At 42.6% G+C, this 5460-nt stretch overlaps 1 long non-coding RNA gene across 2 annotated transcripts; it reads right to left on the bottom strand.

Annotated features, from left to right (window-relative positions):
• Positions 1-480: 480 nt before the first annotated feature.
• Positions 481-4319, bottom strand: LOC123331412. Of its 2 annotated transcripts, XR_006548041.1 has the most exons (3): positions 4074-4319; positions 1579-2116; positions 481-781 (listed from the first exon to the last, which is right to left on the bottom strand). It is a non-coding gene; the product is annotated as an uncharacterized LOC123331412 (long non-coding RNA). The 2 variants fall into 2 exon arrangements; XR_006548040.1 differs by lacking the exon at positions 1579-2116.
• Between the last annotated feature and the right edge of the window lie 1141 nt (positions 4320-5460).

The following is a 5460-nucleotide window of genomic DNA, read 5'->3' as shown; positions in this document are numbered from 1 at the left end:
CTGATTCATGTTGACGTAAGGCAGAAACCAACATAATATTTGTAAAGCAATTACCTTCCAATTAAAAATAAATAAATTTTTTAAAAAGTACCCAAGCTAGGAGGGCTGAAGGGGAAGGGTCTTCAAGGAAAGAGTGAAAAGGGTCAAGAGATTTTTGTTGAATACTTAAAGGTCTATATCTAATTGGGGTGGAGTTTACACAGATGTATATGTTTGTCAGATAACTATAGAGTTAATGAATCCAGTTTATCATACATAAATTTTACGTCAATAAGTTGACGACTAATGAAAAATAAATAATTTTTTGAAAGGTTAAAACAAACAAAGTACAGATTTCTAATTAGTTATATGTCCTTGGCTTATTCCTAAGGATCTCAGTTTCATCAACTGTGAAATGGAAATTGCAATATCCTTTCTACCCACGTCAATTCAGATATTGTAAGTGAACTCTCCTCAAGAAATAAAACAGTAACAGCCTGATCCAAATGGAAGACATTACTTTTTTATGGTTATACCCACAAAATAAGACAAAAAATTGTAAACGTCTCCTCCTCCTCCTTCTCCTGCTCGTCTGTTATGTCACCGTCTTTCATGCTCTTTGGCAGGAGTTTATCACAGAAGATTCCACCGCCTTTATTATTCCTCACTGCTCCCAATTTATACCAGGCAGAAGCTGAGTGCACATTTGAGATGAAGGGTGATTCAGAGCCTTCTTAGACCCATTCTTGCACTTGGAGTTTATTAGCCTTTGCTTTGCAGCCAAGGGACGGAAGTCTCCAACCTAAGAGGAGGATTTATCGTTGTTTAGTCGCTCAGTCGTGTCCGACTCTTGTGACCCCACGCACTGTAGCCCGCCCAGCTCCTCTCTCCATGGGATTTTTCAGACAAGAACGCTGGAGTGGGTTGGCATTTCCTTCTCCAGGGGATCTTCCCGACCCAAGGATTGAACCCAAGTCTCTGCATCTCCTGCACTGCAGGCAGACTCTTTACCACTGAGCCACTGGAGAAGCCCAAGAAGAAAATATATTAATTTTGGTTGTTGAAAGCTTTATGTAAGATTTGTAGTGAAACAACACCCCAAGGCAGGTTCCTTGGGCAAATGAAATACTGTGGCCAAGTTATTAGAGAACATCAAAGTTATTTAGTAGAAACCAAGACCTTGGAAGGAGGGCTGACATCTGACTTCAGCAGAAATAGAGAACAATGAAGTTCTCACTCCAAGCTGCAGAGGTGCCCAGGGTATGGTAGAAAGTTTGCCAGCAGCAGGAAGCTAAGCTAAAGCTGTTGAAGTGAAAGGGAATTTTACTGGCTCGCATCGAGAAGAGTGTTGGGTGGATATGACTTCAGGCATTATAAACTCGGGCTTCTCAGGCGGCGCTAGTAGTAAAGAACCCGCCTGTCAATGCAGGAAACATGAGACATGGGTTTGATCCCTGGGTCGGGAAGGTCCCCTGGAGGAGGGTATGGTGACCCACTCCAGTATTCTTGCCTGGAGAATGCCATGGACAGGGGAGTTTGGTGGGCTACAGTCTATGGGGTCACGAAGGGTCAAAGTGACTAAAGTGACTTAGCACCCACATTATAAACTCTGGGGTCTCCTCCTTTCCTCTGGGCTTTGTTCCCATGTCCCTGTATCACCCACTACCATTTGAAGTCCCCTCCTGGGACTTTCCTGGCAGTCCAGTGATTAAGACTCCATGCTTCCAATGCAGAGGGTGTGGGTGTGATCACTGGGTTGGGAAGCTAAGATTCCACATGTCTCATAGTGTGTCCAAAAAATTTTGTTTTTTAGTTTTAAAAATTTTAAATGTCCACTCCTAACATGGAAAAGTGGCTGCCAACAGGACCTGTTCTCACAGCCCAAGACCATGGAAGAAAGGGAATTTTCCTTCCAGGCAAGTTTAGTAAAAGTCTGGGCTTCAGGTACTCATGCTTGCAGCCCATCCTGTGGAGGGGACTTCATATGCTGACTGGTCCAGGAGGAAGAGGGGCAGAGCCCCAGGGGACCACAGGTGGTAAAGAGTGTACATCTCCGAAGTGAAGTCTTCCCGTTTGGTTCCCAGACAAAGAGGTGGGTGAGGAAGAGCTCAGCAGTTCTCTGGGTCACTACCCAAATCTAGAGAAAATATAAGAACATCATGACCAAGTCACTTCATAACATCTCCTTGCTTTCTGAAAACAAAGTCCAGATACTGGGCTTGGTGGTTAAAAATCAGGCATCTTGTGGTCCCTAATGGAGAACCCATTTCACCAGCTCTGTCCCTACCCACACGCCTAGCATCCTCAGATTTCATCTCTGGAAAACCCGAGGAAGCTGCCAATGAAAAGAATTTTGCATTTTTTATTTTAACCTGCAGAGCTGTAAACACACATTTCCCGCCTGTACCCCCTACAACAGGACAGCATTTTAGATTACTGAGACAGCCCGTCTCACCCTGGTCTCACCCAAGGTTTGCATTTTTGCTGGAGTCTGGAGCTCTGCTAAGGACACAGAGTAAGTACTTGACCTACATGTGGTGGTCAAGAGGATTTCCTGATGTGGCTCTTTCTACAACAAAGAAACCATCTACCCCAAAGCTGTGTTCCACCCTTCAGTCTCTGGAAGGCAAAATTCTAGTTGTTTTTTTTTTCCTGCTTCTAGTAACTGGTGGTTCATTGCATTCCCCTGCCTAATTGAAAAAATTTTATGGGGACAATGCGGCATTTGAGCCCAGTTTTCAAGAGTTCTTTTTAGCAGAAGAGGAGCTAAGAGTGCAGCCTCGCTATTTCAATCTTGGATGAGTAGCAACCCAAATCAGAGTCCAGATTAGGGACTGCAGTGCAGAATATGGTGAAAGAGAGGCAGGTCGCTCTGAGCTGGAGAGAACACGACTCATGCGGTGTCACAGAGGAGGAAGTTGACCACATGCAGCGCAATCGCCCGGCTGAGGTTCTGCCGCTAATTGACAAACAGAACAAGGTTAAAAAGGCAATATGTGGCCTATTTGGGAAGGTGTAGCTAACATCATACGTAGAAAGCACTCAGTAAATGAAAACAGGCTTTGGAGTCAGGCACAGCTGGTTTAAGCCTTGGCTTCTCTAGGTTTTCGCTCTGTCACCTTGGGCAGTTTAATTAATCTCACTATGCCTCTTTGAGATAATACTATGGATGTCACCTTGCAGTTGTGAGGATTACAAGGTAACTTATGCTAAGTGCTTAACAAAATATTTGCCATGGTAAGCACTCAAAATGTACAATTATTTTGTTTGAAGTGATTATCTTAAATATTATTTGAATTTTTAAAATATTTAAATTTCAAATATTTTTAAAATATTATTTTATTTATTTATTGTAAAGTTGTTTTTTTTTTAGTCTTCATTGAATTTGCTACAACTTTGTTTCCACTCTGTGCCTTGGCCTTTTGGCCACAAGGTACGTAAGATCCCAGCTCTCTGACCAGGGAATGAACCAGCACCCCTTGCCTTGGAAGGTGAAGTCCCAACCACTAGACCACCAGGGAAGTCCAAAATTTTATTTTTTTTTAACAAGAGAAAGGAAAGAGAACGAGAGCAAATATCCCAAAGCAGTCATTTTTGGAAATCAAACAAATTAGATAATTTTCTTCATCTCCTTAGAGAGTAAAACAGGACAAAAGATGAAAAGTGAAAGGAGAGAAAAGAAAGAGGTTAACATGGGTCTGTTGGCCTGAAGATAAACACAGTCTGATTGCAGAAATTAGAAATATTTTCGATGCTGCAGTTACCAGAATCAACACTACAGAAGCCAAGCTAGTGACATTCAGGGTAGGAATGAAAAGCTGCAGGTAAATATGGAAGCAAAGCAACAGAAGGGCCGAGACCACGGTCACGCTGGGCCCAGCGGCTGAGTTCCCCAGTGTCTGGGCTGCACACGTGGGGTCAGACTTCCCAGACCAGAGGCGGCAGGCGCACCGGTGCGCAGCCAACATGCCCCCGGCCCCAGGCCCGCCCCAGGCCCACCCTTGGCCGTGTCCCCTCCTGTCACTGGCTGTCTGCATCTGCATCCAACCCCACCCCCCCCAGAATCTGGAGGGGCTCCCGCTCTCCCCACTTACAGGCTTAGGTGAAGCATCCACGCTGGGACAGGGCACCTGGTTTCCCTGGCAGCTGCCTTGGCAGGGTTGGGGAGAGGGGCTGAACAACACAGACCAGCAGTGCAGAAAAGGGAGTATTCCTGGGGAAAAGCTTTGATGGGAAGGAGCAAGCAGACCAGTGGGGCCACAGACTCGGCGGACAGGGGCCTTGCACCCCTCCCCTTCTCCAGTGACGTGTCCTGAGACCAGCGGTGCCTGGAGCCACAGGATGCCGGCGGCGCTGTGTGATGACGGCACAAGCTTGAGTTTGCTGTTCCTCCCTCTTTGCTCCGCTCACAATCCCCCGTCATCCTTGCTGTCCTGGGCTTCCACTCCAAACAGAGGGCAGCTGTGAGGTTTTGCCCATGTTGTGTGTTCCAGGGAATTCAGAGTAAGGTAGTGATCCAAATGTGATAGACGCTGGATATTCGATATGGATATTGAGTTCTGTGAATTTGAAAATAAGCAAGTAGAATTAAATGATAATGAAACTTTAAGAGAAGAGAGCATTCAAGGAAGTACCATGACAATGTACCTAGACAATGAATAGAGAATGATAAATACTGAGATTTATCCTGGTAAGATTACTGAACTTTAAACTTTCAAACTGAACTGTTAAAGAAGCTTAAAGAATTTTACAAATATTCAATAAGAAGAAACAGGTGACTCACAAGCAAAAAAAAAAAAAAAAATTAAAGACAGGTTTCTCAATAACATAAGATTCCAATGAAAAATGAAGCAATCGAATGTCTACAAAATTTTGACAGAAAAAGAAATGCTAACCTCAAAATGGTATACTCAATAAGCTGTTATTTACATTAGAAGTCAGCTGAAGGACATTCTAAATATGCAAAGAGGGCTGATGTACCTTTATGTAAATACACTTGAGGATATAATCTAACTCAGCAAGAGATGATGTCCTGGATCAAAGACTTAAATAAAGTCTTAAAACCTTTTATTATCTTGGAACAGAAACACTTTCTTTCCCATGACCTAATAGCCAGAAAAATTGAAGGATAAAAACTAAAGATATTTGCAAGCTAATAAATACAAATAAAAGAAAAATATAATTACAAAATATGACACAAATGTTTAATAGCTTGTTACATAAGTAAGTTTTAAAATCAATAAGAAATGACATCAAATTGAAAAATGGGCCAAGTACATAAAAGGGCAATTCATTAAAAAAATTCCAAACGTGTATATGTATGTAAGTAGGTAGGTAGATTGATAGATAGATGAAAGATAAATGTTTATTCTTACCCATGATGAAAAATGAAAAAATGTAAATTTAAACAATATGATATTGATTTTTATCTACCATATTCCCAAAATTGAAAAAGATAGCAATATCCAGTGTTCCAAAAGG

The sequence above is a fragment of the Bubalus bubalis genome, chromosome 23 (genome assembly GCF_019923935.1).
Source record: "Bubalus bubalis isolate 160015118507 breed Murrah chromosome 23, NDDB_SH_1, whole genome shotgun sequence".
NCBI lineage: Eukaryota > Metazoa > Chordata > Mammalia > Artiodactyla > Bovidae > Bubalus > Bubalus bubalis.
Note: the sequence above shows the minus strand (reverse complement) of the source record. Positions and strands in the feature narration are given on the sequence as shown.